The sequence below is a fragment of the Canis lupus genome, chromosome 8 (genome assembly GCF_011100685.1).
Source record: "Canis lupus familiaris isolate Mischka breed German Shepherd chromosome 8, alternate assembly UU_Cfam_GSD_1.0, whole genome shotgun sequence".
NCBI classification, from domain to species: Eukaryota; Metazoa; Chordata; class Mammalia; order Carnivora; family Canidae; genus Canis; species Canis lupus.
In genome coordinates this window covers 38,364,731-38,384,835 of record NC_049229.1, presented here as the reverse complement: position 1 = coordinate 38,384,835, position 20,105 = coordinate 38,364,731, and the positions used below count along the sequence as shown (strand labels likewise).

The 20,105-nt window shown below is 41.5% G+C and overlaps 2 long non-coding RNA genes across 8 annotated transcripts in view; one reads left to right on the top strand and one right to left on the bottom strand.

Annotated features, from left to right (window-relative positions):
- The window catches only part of LOC119872868, a 35,046-nt gene that overhangs the window by 14,260 nt on the left and 681 nt on the right, over positions 1 to 20,105 (bottom strand). For 2 of the 6 annotated variants that reach the window (XR_005363389.1, XR_005363390.1), the window contains exon 1: positions 19,465 to 20,072. The exons of 2 other annotated variants lie outside the window; for them this stretch is intronic. This is a non-coding gene — a long non-coding RNA (uncharacterized LOC119872868). 2 more of the 6 variants (XR_005363387.1, XR_005363385.1) reach the window with 1 other exon arrangement.
- LOC111097072 lies at positions 2,924 to 17,139 on the top strand. Of its 2 annotated transcripts, none has more exons than XR_005363392.1 (3): positions 2,924 to 6,978; positions 10,172 to 10,267; positions 14,616 to 17,139. It is a non-coding gene; the product is annotated as an uncharacterized LOC111097072 (long non-coding RNA). The 2 variants fall into 2 exon arrangements; XR_005363391.1 differs by lacking the exon at positions 14,616 to 17,139 and adding an exon at positions 11,145 to 11,379.

Below are 20,105 nucleotides of genomic sequence, written 5' to 3'. Positions count from 1 at the left end.
GCTGGAGGAAGAGGTTTGGTCTCTGCCCTCAGAAAGCCTGCAGTGTGCTAGGGTTATTTGTGACAAGGTCTCAAATAACAATAAGGAGAAGATGTACAGAGTACAAAAGTAGGAGGAAGGAGGAAACAATTCATTCTGTTATCAGGCATAGGTGAAGAGAAGATCATGCCTGAAATGTACTTTTTTTTTTTTTTGGAATGTACTTTTAAAAAATTTTTTTAGATTTTATTTATTTATTTATTTATTTATTTATTTATTTATTTATTTATTCATGAGAGACACAGAGAGAGAGAGGCGGAGACACAGGCAGAGGGAGAAGCAGGCTCCATGCAGGGAGCCTGACGTGGGACTCGATCCCAGGTCTCCAGGATCAGGCCCTGGGCTGAAGGCAGCGCTAAACCGCTGAGCCACCTGGGCTGCCCTGGAATGTATTTTATTTATTTTATTTTATTTTATTTTATTTTATTTTTTTATTTATTTTATTTTATTTTATTTTATTTTATTTTATTTTATTTTATTTATTTTATTTTATTTTTTCCTGGAATGTATTTTAAAAGAAAAATAGTTTACCCAATAGGCTGTAGAAAGGGGAGAAAAGAGCAACAGAAGATAAAATGGACAGAAGGAACAACATGTGCAAAGGCGCAGAGGCATAAAATATGTGGTTAATTTTAGTCATGAGCATTGGACTCAGGTCTTCCCAAGTTTCTCTGCAAACACATTCATGAAACATTTCTTAGGGTGATTTACCTCTGCAGATGGCTCACTGCATCTATTATGCCTTGATTTCTCACTGTTTTAATTCTGAGGACAATGTTTCCCTGAGCTGTTTTCTAGACTCGATATCACTAGGTATGGCCAAATTTGTTAATATTACTGCTCTAAACAAATGTTCCCCAATGCAACCTGAAGGTCTCACCATTGACTCACCCTGTGTGTATGCTCAGGAGCTCTTCCTTCTAAAGGCTCATTCTTTTCTCTGACATTCAGAGCATTTGCAAGACTGCCTTGGAAAAACTTCCTGGTTAGTTTTTAGCTATTCATTTCCAGTTAACAGCAGATTTGTCAGTTTTCTACCTTCTGTCTTTAGTACCTAGCCTAGGGGCAATGCTGCATTAATTTGAGTCTTTTTTTTTTTTTTTTTTTGGTTCCAGTAACTTCCTCGTTGATTAAACTAGACTGTATGTATGAAGTTGCCATCTGTGCCTTCATTTCTCTTCTCTAGCACAGATAAAGGCTCCGTATTTCCTTAGGAGCTTTACAAATAATGTAGCCCAGGAGTTGAATGAGATCCCAACAGGGGGTTTAACCAAGTACTCTCTCCCTGGAGATCCTCAGTAGCTATGACTCCCACGGGGTCCTGAACCTGGTGTGACTGTACCATCGCTTGGCTGGATAGAGCTATAGCATCTGCCTGGCAATTCCTTGGAAAGTTGGATTGAATTTTCTACAAGCTTTGAACGCTGTTCCAGATCCAAGCACCTGCCAGTGTAGTTTGCTCTCTGCTTCCACAGTACTTAATAAACGTACTTCTGCCGTTTTCTGCATGACATGCTGCAAAGTTTCGTTTCCATTTCTGCCTTTTCTATCAGGTATAGGTCGCCATCAACTATTATTGGCATTAGTATTAACCAAAGCCACAGAACCAAATTAATAAGAAGTGAGGGTCCCGTCTTGGGAATGCTTTCTCTTCATGGGAGCCTGCTTACTTGGCCACCGAATCTTTGAATGAAAAGGCCTGAGTTAGAGTGCTAGTTCTCAGCATTAAACTGCCAGTAAATACACTTGTCAATAGACGCCGAGCTCCTCCTACATTACGAATACCGTTAGCTGCACAGTGTGGTCTTTTTGTTTTCCTTCACTGCTGCTCTGTTGCAACGTGATCCGTCACTGGCTCCAGACTTTAGATGTGCAATTTAGGTCTGATCCCTTCCTGGCTTAGCTACTGAGGCAGAGGTGAGAAAATCTTCACAAACAACCTTGTGAGATAGGGGCCATTGATATACCCATTTTATATATGAGGAAGCAAAGGATAAGAGAGGCAAAGGTACTTCTGACTCTAAAACTCATTGAAGAAGCAATCTAAGAATGGAACTAAAACTCATTCAAGAAGCAATGGGAAGTAACTGGCTCCTGTTATGACCTCAAGGTTGTATCAGGAGGCAGCCAAGTGAAAGGGTTGAGTATGGATCCAGACACAAGCTTCTCTGGGTTAAACCCTGACTGTGTTACTCATCACCTCTGGGTTTTAGAGGGCAAGTTACATGGCCTTCTGTACCTTGGCTTCCTCATCTGAAAAAAATGGGGAAATTAATAGTTTTTACCTTTTAGGTTCTTATAGTAATTAAGTGAGTTAATACAGGTAAAGCACTTAGGAAAGTGCTTCTGACATGAAAAGTGCTCGGTAAGTGTTAGCTATTATTATTTTTTATCATCAGCATCTGCATCATTGAAACCAAGAAGCAAGATAAAATAAAGTCCAGGGTCATTAGTCACTTGTCACACAATTTTGTGCTTGCATTATGCTTACCAGTGTTCAAAGAACTTTCATAGTCATTATCCTGCATGATTCCATCACCACAACATACTGTTGGCTGGTACAGCCAGTTATGCCATCCTCATTTTATAGATTCATTTCTTTAGCTCTGTTTATTTAGTTTTTAAAAGAGTTATTTTATTCTGGGATGCCTGGGTGGCTCAGTGGTTGAGTGTCTGCCTCAACCCGGGGTCCTGGAATCCAGTCCCACATCAAGCTCCCTGCTGGGAGCCTGCTTCTCCCTCTACCTATGTCTCTGCCTGTCTTGTAAATAAATAAATAAATAAATAAATAAATAAATAAATAAATAAATAAAATTTTAAAAGATTTATTTTATTTTTTAAAGATTTATTTATCTATTCTGGAAAGAGGGCAAGGGGAGGAGGGAGAGAAGAAGAGGGAGAGAGAATCTTAAGAAGATTCCCCATAGAGCATGAAGCTCCAACACAGGGTTCCATCCCACAACCCTGAGACCATGACCTGAACTGAATGAGCCCAAGAGTTGGACGGTTAACTGACTGAGCCAACCAGGTGCCCCAGTTTAGCTCTGTTTGTTGAGGACCCTTATATACCAAGCAGTGCTATGTTCTTATTTTTTTTTTTTAAGATTTTATTTATTTGTGTAACAGAGAGAGCACAAGCACAGGGAGCAGCAGGCAGAAGTAGAGGGGGAAGCAGGTTCCCCACAGAGCCGATACAGGGCTTGATCCCAGGCAGAAGACAGACACTTAATTGACTGAGCCAGGCACCCCGGCACTGCTATGTTCTGAAAATTCAAATGAAACTTGTAATTCCTGCTCTGTGTTAACAAGAACTGTCTTTAGGAGTGGGTTTTCCGGGGGACATTTTACTTTTATACTTTGTTTGAATTTATATGATAAAAAGATATTACCTTTATGGTGGTAAGGGGAAGAGTCTAATGAGAAGGCAGGCATGCCAATCACCAATTATAATACAGTTGTCATTATGGCAGTATAGACAAGGGTCAGTGGACACATAGGAGTTCCAAGAGGAAATTCAGAGTAGTGGTGCTTAAGGCATGTTGAGTAGAAGCCAAATAAAAGAAGGGAGAAGGGTATTTAAGCAGAGAAAGCACAAATGAGTGTGGTTTATTTGAGGAACTTACATATCATTCGGTACTGCTTGACCCTGGGTTGAGGGGCAAATGATAGAAGTTATTTGGTAAGTTGGAGTCAGATAATGAATTTATTGGGCAGAGGTGTTCAGAATTTGCCTGCAGGTGGTGGGTGCCCATGAAGAATTTTATGTTGTGGAGTAACATGATAAGCTTTGTTTCATTCTCTTGGTAGTGTAGGCAATGAAAACTGATAATTTTCTGAAAGCCACTGTGGTCCACGCAATACTAGTGTCAGAACTCAAGTCTTTTGAACTGTATTTAGCATTTTCCGTTAAACCATGCTGACTCCTCTAAAAAGCAATATATTTAAAAAGGCCCCACTATTTACTATTGTTCTACTAATATGAATTTAAATCCATGATGGAGGGAGGTGCCTGGATGGCTCAGTTGGTTAAACCTCTGCCTTTGGCTTAGGTGATGATCCTGAGGTCCTGGGATCAAGCCCCACATTGGGCTCCCTGCTCAGTTGGGAGCCTGCTTCTCCCTTTCCCTCTGCCCCTTCCCCTGCTTGTGCTCTCTCTGTCTTTTTTCTCTCTCTTAAATAAATAAATACAATCTTAAAAAAAAATTCATGACTAAGAGAATGGGAAAAGATTTCACATAATCACCAAGCAACCTAACCTTGTCTTTTATCTCTTTGGTAGGACATGCCTGTTAGAAGATACTTTTTGCTTGAAATCCATCTCCTCATTTGAATGGAAGAGAGCTACAATTCATTCATCTTCAGATATGTGCAGAGCATAATTTCCACTGAACAATTTGTTCTAGGGCGTCTATCCTTTAAAAATTCATGCAATTTTCGTTAAATCTAGATTTCAGTTTTGCTGATATACTGTAATCCCATTTCCTCCAGTTTCTTTCATAAGGTTGTATATCAAGTCTAAAGATGTATGGACAGAGGCGCCTCGGTGGCTCAGTGGTTGAGTGTCTGCTTATGGTTCAGGTTGTGATCCCAGAGGCCTGGGATCATGCATCATCTGGCTCCCTGGAGGGATCCTGCTTCTCGCTCAGCCTATGTCTCTGCCTTTCTCTCTGTGTCTCTCATGAATAAATAAATAAAATATTTTAAAAACATATAAAAAATAAAAAATATATTTATGGATAGCAGCCTTTAAGCAGGAGCGCTTGCTTTCTTCATGAGATAATAACTGCCCTCCATTTGTTTAATCCTCTCTTTGCTCCCACACCCCTGTCCTCATTAGAGGGCATCAGTCAGCCTAACATACAGCAAGCTGGCCAGCAGGACATCTTCCACTTGGTGTGACAATGCTTTTGCTGCCAATGCTCTCTAACCAGGATCCATGATGTCTGACAGGAGGGAAGAGAAATACAGTCCTGTGCCATTAGCACCATCTCTTGGCTTTTTCTACCTAGAGCTCTGTCCCACTAATCCAGCAGGACCTTCTCAGAATTCCTTTTTTTTTTTTTTAAGACTTTATTTATTTATTCATGAGAGACAGAGAGAGAGAGAAAGAGGCAGAGACATAGGCAGAGAGAGAAGCAGGCTCCATGCAGGAAGCCCGATGTGGGACTTGATCCTGAGACTCCAGGATCACCCCCTGGGCTAAAGGCAGATGCTTAACTGCTGAGCAACCCAGGCGTCCCACCTTCTCAGAATTCCAAAGGTTTCCCAAGCTCTCCAAATCCTCACAGTTGGTACAATCCTGTATCACCATCAGAGCTTTAGTCTGAATTTATCCTATACGTGGTATCATCATTCTGGTAAAATTCATGTCATCGAATGTCTCTTTGCCATGTGTGTTCTACTTCCTGCTTGCTAGAACAAGAAGTGCTAAACTATTCTCTCTTATCAATGATAACATCCACTTCTGGGGATAATTCAATTTTTTTGACTATACCCATCAATGTAGCCTTGCATTCATGCACTCACTAATTCATTTAACCATATTCTTTGATGCTTATTATATGCCAGCCACTGTGCTAGTTACTTGAAGCACAGAATCAGAACAAAACAGATAGGTCCTTCCATCATGAATCTTCTCATCTAGTGCCCCTGTATGGGGGTGGGGGGTGTGGTGGTGGTAAAAGTGAAGAAGAACTTGTTAACTGAGACGGAGGAAATGGAAACATCTACAGTTGCCAAAGTTGTGATTGATGCCCCTTTTAAGTAAGAACTTTAAACATATTTTAATGGTCATATAAGAGCATGATTGCTATATTCAATCTAATTAGAGGAAAGGCGATATGCTGCCTCTTAACATAATGCAGTAGAGACTATGTGAATAAGGCTATTTGCTTAAAAGTAAACATGGTTCCTCAAAAAATTAAATGCAGAATTATCTTATGATCTATCAATCCCATTCTGGGTATATATCCAAAAGAATTGAAAACAGGATCTCAAAGAGATATTTGCACATCCATACATCTATATCCATTGCAACAATACACAACTGCCAAGAGGTAGCAGCAGCCTAACTGTCCACTAGCAAATGAGCAGATAAGGAAACTGTATATATATGGGAATATTATTCTGCCTTTAACAGAAGAAATTCTGACACATGCTGCAACATGGATGAACCTAAGTGAAATAAGCCAATCACAGAAGGACAAATACTGTATGATTCCACTTGTATGAGATATCTAGAGTAACCAAAATCATGGAAACAGAAAGTAGCATGGGGTGGTTGCCAGGGACTGGGGGAATGAGAAATGGGGAACTGTTGTTCAATGACCATAGAGTTGCAGTTTTACAAAAATGAAAAAATTCTAGAGATCTCATTATAGAATGATGTCAATATAGTTAACATTATTGACTGTACCTTAAAAATGGTTGAAGGAAATTTCATATTATGTGAGATTTGGGAGCCACAACTAAAAATAAAATTTAAAAAATTTTGAAGTTAACATGGAAGCAACTATGAATGTGAGTGATGAACTAAGGTCATTTAGAAGGTTGGGGTTGCAGAGCTGGCACCACCAATTCCTAGGTGTGTGACCTTTAACCTCTAATCCTGTGTCCTCACTGGTAAAAATGGAGATATCTCACCTACTTCAAAGATTTGCATGGGTTAAATGAGATGGTGTGTGCAAATTAGCAAACCCTAAAGCACTATTCAAATGTAAGGCATTTTGATGGTGCAGATGTTGAATTTCTCTATTATCTGTCTTCACTGTTTTCTGGCCATATGAGGGCGGGATGAGATGTGGAGGCACCAGCTCCAGCTTCTGTCTTTCATCTATCCTGCTATTTTCTTCTCTTCAAGGTTACAAATGTTAGAAGTGAAATGCCTAACGTGGTTGCTGATTCTCTTACCAGCAACTGTTCTTCTTGACCTCACTCCAGGTAAGTTCCAATTGTCTCCCATTGTCTTATTTTAGTTAACTCAATCATAGAATTGGAGAGATTAAACACAGATATATCAGAAGATTGAATAGCAATGCAAGATAGTGGGCTAACTCCTGACTAGGACCCTTAGAGTAGCTAGGACCCCAAATGGCCCTTGAAGGAAGGAAAAGGTTTAAATAAACAAAGGGAATGGAGGAAAGGGTTGGCATTCTTGGTTGGAGGGAATTTCACGAGCAAAGTTTGTAGGAAAAAAATAAATAAGGAAAGCTTAGTGGATAAGGAGACACTGGACTGTTGGAAGAGATGAGCTTGAAAGATGAGAACAAGTACAAATAATAGAACACTTCAGTAGCAGGCTGAAGGCACTTGATTTTATGCAGTGAGGAGTTTAGTTATTTCAGTTTGAGAGTAGGAGAATGAGCTGTTGAATGTGAGTTTTAGACCCAAATAATTCATGGGCCTAAGACAATTACAATAAAATCTCAATAGCTGGGACGCCTGGATGGCTCAGTGGTTTAGCGCCGCCTTAAGCCCAGGGCCTGATCCTGGAGACACAGGATCGAGTCCCACGCATGGAGCCTGCTTTTCTCCCTCTGCCTGTGTCTCTGCCTCTCTCTGTGTGTCTCTCATGAATAAATAAATAAAATCTTTAAAAAAAAATCTCAATAGGTTATTTAGGATACTCTACAAAATGATACTGAAATTCAACCAGACAAGCCATCAGATGAGAGTAAGACTGGAGGGTATTATGCTGAGTGAAGTAAGTCAGTCGGAGAAGGACAAACATTATATGTTCTCATTCATTTGGGGAATATAAATAATAGTGAAAGGGAATATAAGGGAAGGGAGAAGAAATGTGTGGGAAATATCAGAAAGGGAGACAGAACGTAAAGACTGCTAACTCTGGGAAACGAACTAGGGGTGGTAGAAGGGGAGGAGGGCGGGGGGTGGGAGTGAATGGGTGACGGGCACTGGGGGTTATTCTGTATGTTAGTAAATTGAACACCAATAAAAAATAAATTTAAAAAAAAAGATGAGAGTAAGAAAAAGATTGAAGTATAATGAAAAAGGACTTGTTTGGTCAATGAATGATGGTGGGACAATTGGTTATTTGTTTTTTTAAAAAAAAGTCAGGGATGTCTGGGTGGCTCAGTGGTTGAGTGTCTGCCTTCTGCTCATGATCCCAGGATCCCAGGATCAAATCCCGCATTGGGTTTCCCACAGGAAGCCTGCTTCTCCCTCTGCCTATGTCTCTGCCTATCTCTTTGTGTTTCTCATGAATAAATAAAATTAATTAGTTAATTAATCAATTAAATTTTAAAAAGTCAATTTAGGTTCCCATTTCACACCTTATAGAAAAATTAATTCCAGCTCAATTAAGGAGTGTAGTGTAAGACAAATAAAGGAAAAAATATATACAGATAAATGTCTGCTCTCTGAGTGGGTAAGGAGTTTTAGAACAACAGAATCTCTGACTATAAATTGGTACAATCATTTAGGAAAGCAATTTATCCCTACTTTGGGAAGTTGAAGAAACACACACCCTATGTCCTGATTCTACTGCTAGATATACACACGAACTTGAGAAACCATACACATGGAAATGGGCCTAGGAATGTTCATAGCACTACTGTTCAAAATAGTAAAATGCTGGAAACCAACCTCCACAAAGGAACATGAACAAACTGCTGAACATTTGTAAGTGGAATACTATGTAGCAGTGAAAGGGAATGATCTAAAGTATCTGTATTAACATGGTTAAATTAAAAGCACATCATTTGGGTGAAAAAATAAGTTATACAAGATAACATACCAATTATATACGTTAATACCAATTATTTACAGAATACCAATTATCTATAATCCTAAAATAGGAGAAAAGTACTGCATGCTGTTTAGGAATATGTACACATTTAGTAGAAGTATGACATTATAGGAAAAAAAAAAGAAAAACCAGACTTACGGGCATGGAAACTTCTGAGAAAGAGGGATATGATGGAAAAGGTTACACAAGAAGCTTCCACCGTGCTGGTATTTATTTCTAGAGCTGTGTGGTAGGTACATGGTTATGCTATATTATTCATTCTGGTGATTTGTAAGTCAAAGATGTTTTTTGAAATTAAGTTTTTTTAAAAAAATTAATTAATTAATTTACTTGAGGAGGCGGGGAAAGGGGAGAGGGAGAGGCAAGCAGACTTCCTGCTGAGCAGGGAGCCCAACACAGGGCTTGATCTCAGGACATCAACTGAGCTGAAGTCAGATGCTTAACTGACTGAGCCACTCAGGTGCCCTGTGAAAGAAAGTTTAAATGTAATGTATATTCCTTTTAAATATTTATTTATTTATTTATTTATTTATTTATTTATTTATTTATTTGAGAGAGAGAGTGCACAAGTGGTAGGGAGGGACAAAGATAGAGAGGGAGAAGCAGATTTCCACTGAGCAGAGAGCCCAATGTGGGGCTTGATCACAGAAGGCTTAATGGACTGAGCCACCCAGATGCCCAGTAATACATATTCCTTATAAAAAAATTTTTAAAAAGGTATTCCTGGGATGCCAGGGTGGCTCAGCGGTTGAGCATCTGCCTTTGGCTCAGGGTGTGATCCCAGAGTCCAGGGATCAAGTCCCACATCGGGCTCCTTGCATGGAGCCTACTTTTCGCTCTGCCTATGTCTCTGCCTCTCTCTCTCTCATGAATAAATAAATTAAATGTTTAAAAAACAAAACAAAAAAACAAGGTGTACCTGAGTGAATTAAGTGCCTGACTCTTGGTTTCATTCAGCTTAGGTCATGATATCTCAGGGTTGTGAGGTTGAGCGCCCCCTTCAGGTTCCACGCTGAGTGTGGCACCTGCTTGAGATTCTCCTTCTTGTGCCCTTCCCACTTGTGCTCTCTTGCCCTAAAAATAAATAAATAAATCTTAAAAAAAAATTTAAATAGGGGCATATGGGTGGCTCGGTCAGTTAAGCATCTGCCTTCTGCTCTGGTCATGATCCTGCGGTTGAGCCTCGTGGTGGGCTATCTGCTCAGTGGGGAGTCAGCTTCTCCCTCTGCCCCTCCTCCCACTCATGCTCTCTCCTTCTCTCTCAAATTAATAAGCAAAATCTTCTTAAAAATTAAAACAATATCTAAATAAATAATTTATTTAATTATTTTTTTAAAAAAGATTTTATTTATTTATTTGACACAGAGAGAGAGAGCACAAGCAGGCGGAACAGCAGGCAGAAGGAGAGGAAGAAGCAAGCTCCCTGCTGAGCAATACAATAGAAGCAAAGAGCACCAATAGGTAATGACTACCAAATATGTGGAAAATATTTTAAGTATTCTAGCTCTATGATTGAAAAGATGAAAGTGATAATCAGTTTCAAATTTTTGGCCTGAAAATTTAGATGGGATGAGAATGGAAGCAATAGTGTTGGAAAAATGGCTGAACTTAATCAAGAACTTAAAAATGTTTGGGACATCTGGGTGATTCAGTCAGTCAAGTGTCCCACTCTCAGTTTCAGCTCAGGTCATGAACTCGGGGTTGTGGGATCGAGCCCCATGTGGAGTCTGCTTGAGATTTTCTCTCTCTGCCCCTCCCTGCACACATGTGTGCATGTGCTCTCTCTCCTCTCAAAATATTAAAAAATAACTTAAAATGTTAATATTCTTAATTCATTAATTCTACTATTATAAATTTAATTTGAAAAATTAAGGTGTTGTAAGTAGACAATCATTGTGTGTTATTTTGGGGCAATGGCTTCTTCTCTTCTTTGTCTTCCCCTACATACATGGAAACAGCAGAGATTCCCCAACATTCATTTTGTGCAACATGACTGATATCTTGACCACAGCTGACTGGACTAGGCATAAGTACTTGACCTAAGCTGAGCCAGGGCTCCCTTCCAGGGATTGCATTTGAACTCCTGGCTGCTCTCTGGAATGAAGACAATGTACATGTGAGGGCTTTATCTGCCATTTTGTACCATTTGGTCTGGCCCTCAGAGAAAGCCCCTCATTCATGTAACAAAAAAAAAAAAAAAATGGAGCACAATCACAGCAAGGGACAGAAACAAAAAAAGATCACAGAGTTTTCCTGGCCTGTTGCAAGTTCTTGCTTACTAAGGCTAAGTGCATCCCTGCCCAGAATCCTCACAATTCCCCCACTTTGCTTACACCAGTTCCCATAAGTCCCTGGTAAGACTTCTGCTGCTCTGAATCAAGAGAGAGGACCATGGATTCAGCTCCGTTTTCTCAATATCTCAGCACACAGAGAAGGAGAGGAATATCCTAATTTCTGACTCTGACTCTGAAGGTATACCAGGGAAGACAAGAAGGGATGGAAGGAAGAATTTAACACTGGTTGAGCACTTATTAATTAAATGAAAATAATCTATGTGAATCGGGGATCCCTGGGTGGCGCAGTGGTTTGGCGCCTGCCTTTGGCCCAGGGCGCGATCCTGGAGACCCGGGATCGAATCCCACGTTGGGCTCCCTGCATGGAGCCTGCTTTTCCCTCTGCCTGTGTCTCTGCCTCTCTCTCTGCCTCTCTCTCTCTCTCTGTGTGACTATCATAAATAAATAAAGAAAAAAATATTAAAAAAAAATAATCTATGTGAATCACTTTGGATAGTTCCTGGGCCATGGTAAAGAATACCTTAAACAAACAAACAGATAAACAAAAATAAATAGGGTGCCAAGCCAGGAGTGGATGAGAGTTCTGAGTGTCACCGGGTTCAGCTTAAATATCATATCCTCGGGCAGCCCCTGTGGCGCAGCAGTTTAGCACCCCCTGCAGCCCGGGGCATGATCCTGGAGACTCGGGATTGAGTCCCACGTCGTGCTCTCTGCATGGAGCCTGCTTGTGTCTCTGCCTCTCTCTCTCTCTCTCTCTCTCTCTCTCTCTCTGTCTCTATGAATGAATGAATGAATAAATAAATAAATAAAAATCTTTAAAAAATATATCATATCCTCTTTTTCCCTTATTTTGCTCCATTTTCCCCTCCTGGTCACAAGATTTTACACTAGGCTCTGGGCTTTCATAATAACTAGCCCTAGATCATACTTTCTTATATAAATACACCAGAGAGATAGAACTTACTGTCTTACTCAGATTTGAATTTCCCCAGGGCACAGGGGAGGTACTCAAATGTTTGAAATGAATGCACGAGGGAAAAATTAAATAAAATAATGAAAATTTGGTTAAGAAAGTTCTCCTATATTAAGTGTTTGAAAGGCTTATTGAAATGTACTGACCATCATGATGAGACTTTCTCTTGATGTGGAGCACTTGCCACAGTCAGGCTATGAAAACAGTGACTTTCAGTTAATTATAAAATGTTTTCCTCAAGGGATTCCTGGGTGGCTCAGCAGTTGAGCATCTGCCTTCGGCCCAGGGCAGGATCCTGGAGTCCCAGCATTGAGTTCCACATCGGGCTCCCTGCATGGGGCCTGCTTCTCTCTCTGCATATGTCTCTGTGTTTCTCATGAATAAATAAATGAAATCTTAAAAAAAATTTTTTTCCCTCAAAAGGTCAAGACAGCTAGAATTCTATACTTTGAATGAGTCTCTTTCAATGCTTGTTTTTCAAAAATGCTTTTTCATAAGTACTTTGTTCCAGTTGCCAACTGGTTTGTTAACTGGGTCACTAGCCTTCCAAATCTGAGACTAGAAGCTTTCTTGACTTAGAAGAACCATCAGACAAAATAGTTTCAAACGCTTGAGGTGACTATGGCCATTATCCTTGTTTTCAAAGCTCTTTAAACCTAACTTCTCAAAAAAAAAAAAACAAAACAAAACAATTCTCTTATGAAAAAGAAGGCTGATTTGGATCCATACTACAACCTAACTGTACCAGTAAGACACTGAGGGATTTGTCACTAAGACAGAATGGGGGCTCTTTGTTATTTTGGAGAGAGATAAATATCAAGGGAAATGAGTGAAAAGACTTCATGTATTCTACACAGCACTATATACAAAACTGACTGTATAGAAGATTTCCAGTGGGACAGGCAGTAAAATAGCCTTAGGATTTCAGTGCCTTCTAGTCTTAACTCCTGCTCTGGTTCTGCCACTTGCTAGATGTATAATGTTGGAAAAGAAACTAAACTTTCTGTGTCTTAGTGCTTGCATCTGTAAAATGGGATAAAAGCTCCTACACCTATGGGTTATTATGAGGATAATAGGTATAGGATGTCTGCCATAATTTCTGGCTCATACTATTCAATGAATGGGAGACCATATCGATGATGATGGAAGACTTGGCCCATTTTTTCTTTCTTTTCTTTATGACTTTGTATAAGACATTTAACTTTTGTATCTTATTAGTCTCTTCTTCTATGAGATGGAGAAAATAGTAGCTTTGTATTTTATTACTTGGACATATTGTTAGCAAACAAGGATTTAAAGACAGAGGCAACTTGGTACAGTATTAAGAGGTCTGGCCCTTGGAAGAACTGGGTTTAAATTGTGGTTCTACTAGTTATTAGCTGTGTGACCCTGGATAACTTCTCTGATCCTTGTGTTTTTTATTTATAAATTTGAAATACTATGTATCTATGGGGGCACCTGGGTGGCTCAGTTGGCTAAGTGTCCTACTTGTTTGTTTTTTTGTTTGATTTCAGCTCAGGTCACGATCTCGAGCTCTGAGTCATGAGACTGAGCTCCAAGCTAGGCTCCCTGATCAGTGTGGAGAATTTTTTCTCTTCCCTCTGCCCCTCCCCCTGCTTGCTGTCATGTTCTCTCTCTCAAATAAATAAATAAATCTTAAAAAAATTCTATGTATCTACTGAATTAAGATTCAAATTATATAGTGCATATGAAAGTGAACTAAATTGCTATTCATGTTTGTAGACAGTATTGCCAGGACTGCACAAGATTCTATATGTTGCCGTTATTGGTTTATTTTATTTTTATAATAGTGTGCTCAGATTAAGTTTCACCCTCTTTTGGTTGTCTTGTCTTTTAGAACATTTTAGCAGTAATTTACCCTTGTGTTCATAGATTTTACTCTATTGGTACCTTAAGAACCATGTCTCTCTCTCTCTCTGTGATGGAGAGATGAGAACCCTGGATGCAACATCCAACCATTGGCTGCATTTCCTGAAATCTGGCCATGGTGCTTTAAGAGACACAATAAAAACAGCCTATTGAAAAGCAGCAGTTTGCTAAGAATAAAGCTTATCTTCATCTTTGGTAGATCACTGCACATTCTTTCCTCATGTAGATGTATTCTAGAGGCACTTAATTCTAAAAGTATAGTTCTTAAGAATATCTGCTTTGAGTCTTAAAAATAAAAGCCAACAAATAAATTCAACTTGATGAATTACATTAGGGAAGAATTCCTGGCAAGGTCACTTTAAATGATTGCCTTTCATGCTTAAGATTCGATTTTGTCTGAAGATTTCATTTAGTGCAAGTCCTAGAAAACCCCAGATCCAGAGTCTAAGAGTAAATTGAGGCTTAATGAGGTTATGTGACTTGCTGTGCGTTATAAGTCAGGATTCTTTTAGGTGTAAGTTATAGAAATTCAACTCCAAAGTAGCTAAAACAAAAAGAGAATTTATTGGCTCATGTAATTGAAACTACCTTCAAAAAGAGCTAAATCCAGCAGCTACAATTGTGTGGTTAAAACTTGGCATTTCTTTCCCAGCCTTCACAGAGCAAATCTTGGGGAAGATCCAACTGATCTCCTAAGGACATGTACCTATCTCTCTGAAGGGAGGAAAGAGAAGCAGCATGCTTACCAGTCCACCAGAATCACCTGAAGTGAGGGGCGGGGTCCTCCAAGGAAAAGTGGGGGAGAGCAGGAAGCAGATATCTACCAGATGAGGTCTAGGCCATTACTAAGGGCAGGCCTAGGACAGAAAACAGGACCTTGCCCCTAGTGCAATTCTGGAGGTTACAGAGAGGAAGAGATATAGGTAAGTTTAGAGCAAAAATAGTTTGGGCCTCTTTTAAAGTAATGTCATCAGAAATGAAGATTAAGGTCTGAAATGATGTTAAGTCAAATGATCATTTTTTCATGTTTAGAAGTATATGGATGTTTTAAGATGCAAATTCTTTTTATTGCTAATGAATGTTCTCACATGCAGTCTATAATTTAGCATGGAAGTGGATTGAAAGGCATGCCTTGTTTCCTTGCTTCTCATTTTCTTCCTGTCACAATGGGGCATACCGGAATAAAATTTTGAGGGAAAAAGTCTTTCCTGAAGTTTCTAGATGGATAAAAACTCTTAAAATACAAAGAAAGTGGATGATTATGGTCATGACTAATGTTTCTTGAGCAGTGAACATGTGCCAGACACATGTAATGTAGTAAATGCATAACCTCATGTAAATCTGATGACATAACCTCATGTAAATCTGACGACTACCCCATGACTTAGGAAGAGTTAGTCTGTCACAGACCCGGAAACCAAGGCTATGACAAGTGAATAATTTGCCCTAGCTCCTGACTATCTGAGCTGGGATTCCATGTCAGGTACATGTGATTCCAGAGTCTGTGTTAACAGCATTGTGCTTATATTTAGTTATAGCTTTAGTTTATTTGTGTAATTTAACTATTTTAAAAGCCAAATTGTTACTTGTGGTACATTATTTTAACCTGTGTGAAACACAGGGCACTTGAAACTTGCTTCCTCTTTTCCCATGTGACACAGGGCCCCTTTTCCTATCTTGATCCATCAGTGACCTAGGATGTCTCATTGCTAGGTAGGAAACGAGAATACCTAAACATTTTAAATCTTTTTTTTTTTTTTTAAACATTTTAAATCTTAAGCAATAATTATATACGTTAATCACATGGAAAGTCATGAATAACCTATAACCCAGCACATCTGAAAATGCAACTGTACTATTTACATTGTGACCTGAGTGGGATGTCTGGGTGGCACAGTTGGTTAAGTGTCACACTTGGTTTCAGCTTAGGTCATGATCTTGGGCTTGTGGGATCGAGTCCTGCATCAGGTTCTATGCTCATCTCGGAGTCTGCTTGAAAATTTCTCCCTCTCCCTCTCCTGCTCTCTAAAAAAAAAAAAAAGTCTCTAAATCATGACCCAAGAAAATGTCACTGCTGAGGGTGTTGCCAGTGTAGATAAATGTAGCTCAAAGAAATATAACAGCAGAGTCGCCTGTTGACACTAGCTGTGTAATATTCTTGTTTTTCTGGAGAGTAGCTCTTGCCTCAGTCCTTTTCACCTTTCTTCCCTCCCAGCCCAAACCCCACTTCCTCAACCACACACACGTTGGGCTAGTTAACCTCTATGATGATGTTGTATCACTATAGGTCTTTTCCTCCTCTATTGGTTGATAATTGGTTTGGTGATGTTTCTGTTTTTTATCTTTTTAATTTTTATTTGTTTATGATAATCACAGAGAGAGAGAGAGAGAGAGAGAGAGAGGCAGAGATACAGGCAGAGGGAGAAGCAGGCTCCATGCACCGGGAGCCCGACGTGGGACTCGATCCCGGGTCTCCAGGACCGCGCCCTGGGCCAAAGGCAGACGCCAAACCGCTGCGCCACCCAGGGATCCCGGTGATGTTTCTGTTTATTACCATCTGACCCTTTTCTAGTTCACCAGTCAGCCACCATTTGACAGTCTCTGCCTTCTGGTCTCATCATGTGACTAGCTCGCCAGTAGATTCATGAGAAGCTCAGCCTTGATATCTGGGAAGTGAATGCTTTCATCTGATAGCAACGACCAGGGTTTTGTCACTTGATAATGGCTTCCTAGGTGATTATAATGTATTTACTTTTGTATTAGAGTATCAAGTCTCCAAACTTTTTTGATCATTCATTCCTATTAGTCTGTTTTTTGGAAGCAATTCTTAACCAAATATTATAAAGCACAAACATGTGCCTGCATTTATGACTCAGTCACAATGTATGCTTAGGGTGAAATTCATTATTAATGACAGTGGATATAAATCCTCATTCAAATAATCTTGATGAATTTGACTTTTTTTTCAAAGATTTAATTTATTTATTCATGAGAGATAGAGAGAGGCAGAGACACACAGGCAGAGGGAGAAACAGGCTCCCTGCAGGGAGCCCGATGGGGGACCAGATCCTAGGACCCGGGGATGCTCAACCACTAAGCCACCCAGGTGCCCCTAATTTGACCTTCTTTAAGCCGAAATTTGGTTAGACTTCTTGGATTGTTATTTAAACTTTGAAATGTGGCTGTCGAAGATCTAGTACTAAAACTGTCAAAGATCTAGTACTAGAAGTGTCAATTCTGCTTTGTTTTGGTGTTTGTTTTCCTGTGGTTTTTTTTTGCAAAGGACCTTGGTAAAGTTGTCTATTTTCTACAGGTTAGTTTAATTAAACCTAGATAATACCATCAGTAAATCTACTTAGTTGAACCCATCAGATTCACTGTTGACAGGGACTGACTGAGTAGGACTGCCACTGCCCACCCCCTGGAAATGGGTAACTTCCACTTCTCCTTGAGGACATCTCCTATGCTGTTGTAGGCCAAGAGAGGAGTCCATGAACTGAGTGTGGGTCACCTATTCTGCATCTAAAATATTAATTGATCTTAATGACTATTTTTCAATTAGAATGAAGCATAAGCAGATGTCCTCATATTTTATTCTTCTGCATTCCAAATGGATTGCCCTGTACTATTCCTGGAACGTATACAACCCTGGCGTGTGTGGACTTCCTTTAGAAAATATTGTCCAAGGAACAATTTCTCACATAGGCAAGGATGTTCCCATTTTAAAAGATCTGCTCATTTCAGTTACTCAGCCATTTTATAGAAAATGAAAGTCTTGAAATGAATTCTTTATAGAGATCCATAATTTTCAAGCAAAATCCCCACTCTGCAAAATGTGAAATGTTCTAAGCAACAGCTGTGAGCATTTCAAACGTGCAGTACTCTTTGACGGTCCAACTGTTGCCAAGGGAAATGGAGCTGGCTTTAAAATTTTCCTTGGTTTTAATTCTGCATTTCCCTCAATCAGAGATTGAGCAAAAAAGTTCTGCATGGCTGGGACACTGAACTTTTCATGAAGACTGGCATATGAAATCGAGATTAAAAAAATGTAGTTTCTTGAAGGTAGGAAGGATGGTATCCTAGCCATTCTTTTAATAAAGCCTAGTGATGAACTTTGCAAAGCAAAAATGGGCGCTATCTATACAATGGCCAATCATTTGGAGTCAATGCTGGGGGAGACTGCTTCCACCTAAGAAAGCCATCTTTTCTTGTCCCCCACCCCCCCCCTTTTTAAAAAAGATTTTATTTATTTATTCATGAGAGACACAGAGAGAGGCAGGGACATAGGCAGAGGGAGAAGCAGGCTCCCTGTGGGGTCCTGATGTGGGACTCCATCCCTGGATCCTGGGATCATGACCTGAGCCAAAGGCAGCCACTTCATCACTGAGCCACCCAGGTACCCACCCCTTTCATTAGTTCCAAATGGATTTTTAAAAAAATCTTTCATGGCACAGAATTTTTTTTTTCCCCCTCTCAAGATCCACTTATGGGAGTGTGGATAAAAATATGCAACACCTGAGTGTTAACACAAAGAAGAAATGCATTTTTGGGGGTTACCTCTATGTATGGTACATAGTTTTATTTCCTAACGGTATAGAAAACATGATATAATGGTGAGGGAGGTAAACTAGGCTACAGAACACACACGATATTAAAGGGAAAAGAATACTGGACGGAAGTACACCAAAATGCTAACTAATAGCGGTTATCTCTGAATTGATGGATTCTAATTTTTTTTTTTCGTCTTCCAAGTTTTTAACAACTGGAGACCTGACGTTTGTGGTTAACATTAAGAATTTCTTTCTCCCTCTCCCGAGCCCCCTCCCCACCCCACCCCCCAACCCCGGTCCCCCAAAGAGACGTGCCTAGCGTACATTCAGATAGAATGACAGTCCCAATAACATCCTCTGGAAATTGCATCATATGGATTTGGGCTCACCAAGGACGTTAAACACATCTCAGATAGTTCATTACTTGATCTAGCTAGAGTTGAGTCCAGTCTTCTCCAAAAACTGCTTCGGACCCAACCTGCCCACTAAAACCTCACACGGTCCTGCAGCCTGAGCTCTTGTGCAGCCGAGGGCCCGCGCGTGTGATCCGGAGACATGATCGCAGAGCGCGGGGGACAGGGTTCCCACCTGCGTGAGCTACGCTGGTCTGGCCCCTAGCAAGGCTTGCAAGGAGGTTCAGGGAGCTGATACTCAAAGCAGAGGTTTAGGTAACAGGAGACGAGGCGAGACAGCATCCCGGGCGATACGCAGCCCTCGGCCCGGGCCCAGAGGCCCAGCGGCCCAGCGGCCCAGCGGCCCAGCGGGGCTGCCGGGGGTTCCACAGCGAGCTGCAAGGGGCCGCTGTACACAAACAGGGGCGCGCGGGCGGGAGGTCGTCTCCCTCGCGGCGCTCCTTTCAGCGCCGGTACGTCCTGAGGCGGACTCCTCAAGCCCAGGAGGGCAGCCTCGCCCCGGAAGGGGGCGAACCCAAGGCCCCGGGGGCTCCCCCACCTCTAGCCGACCCTCGCCCCCGGAATCCTCGGGCGGAAGACGGCCGCTGCCCAGCGGAGCCGCACTGCGCGGAAGCCCGGCCATCCCGTGGATGCGTCGCTCGCACGCCCCGCGGCTCTCGCAGGAGCTCCTCAGAGGCCTAGCGGCCGCGGCGCGCCCCTCTTCAGCCGACCCAGCCGCCGGGCGGAAGCTGCGGCGGCGCGGCCGGCGAGCGCGGCTGCATCCGGGTCCTTCTCGCCTCAGCCCAATCCTCGGCCTCGTCTCTTCCCACCCTCCGGTTTCTCCGCCCCCCCGCCGCCAATCCCTGATCGGCTCTCAGTCGAACCTGCTGGCAGGGGAGTGAAGGCGGACGGGGGCCAATGAGGCCTCGCTTCCCGTTTGAAGCCTCCAATGAGTGGGCGCCGGAGGCGGGCGCTGCTGGCCAGAAGGTTCGGTTGCGCGTGTGCCATGGACTCAGCCGCCCGGTGATATTGACAATAGGAGAGAGAAAGGGGCATTGACGGGGACCCACCGCGGGTACCAAAGGGCGGCTCTGGCAGCGGCGGCTCCAGCTCCAGCGGCTCCTCCTCCTTCTCCTTCCTTCTCCCGCTGCCGCTGCGGATCCGGTCTTCCTCCCTCCCTTCCCCCCCGCCCCACGTCGC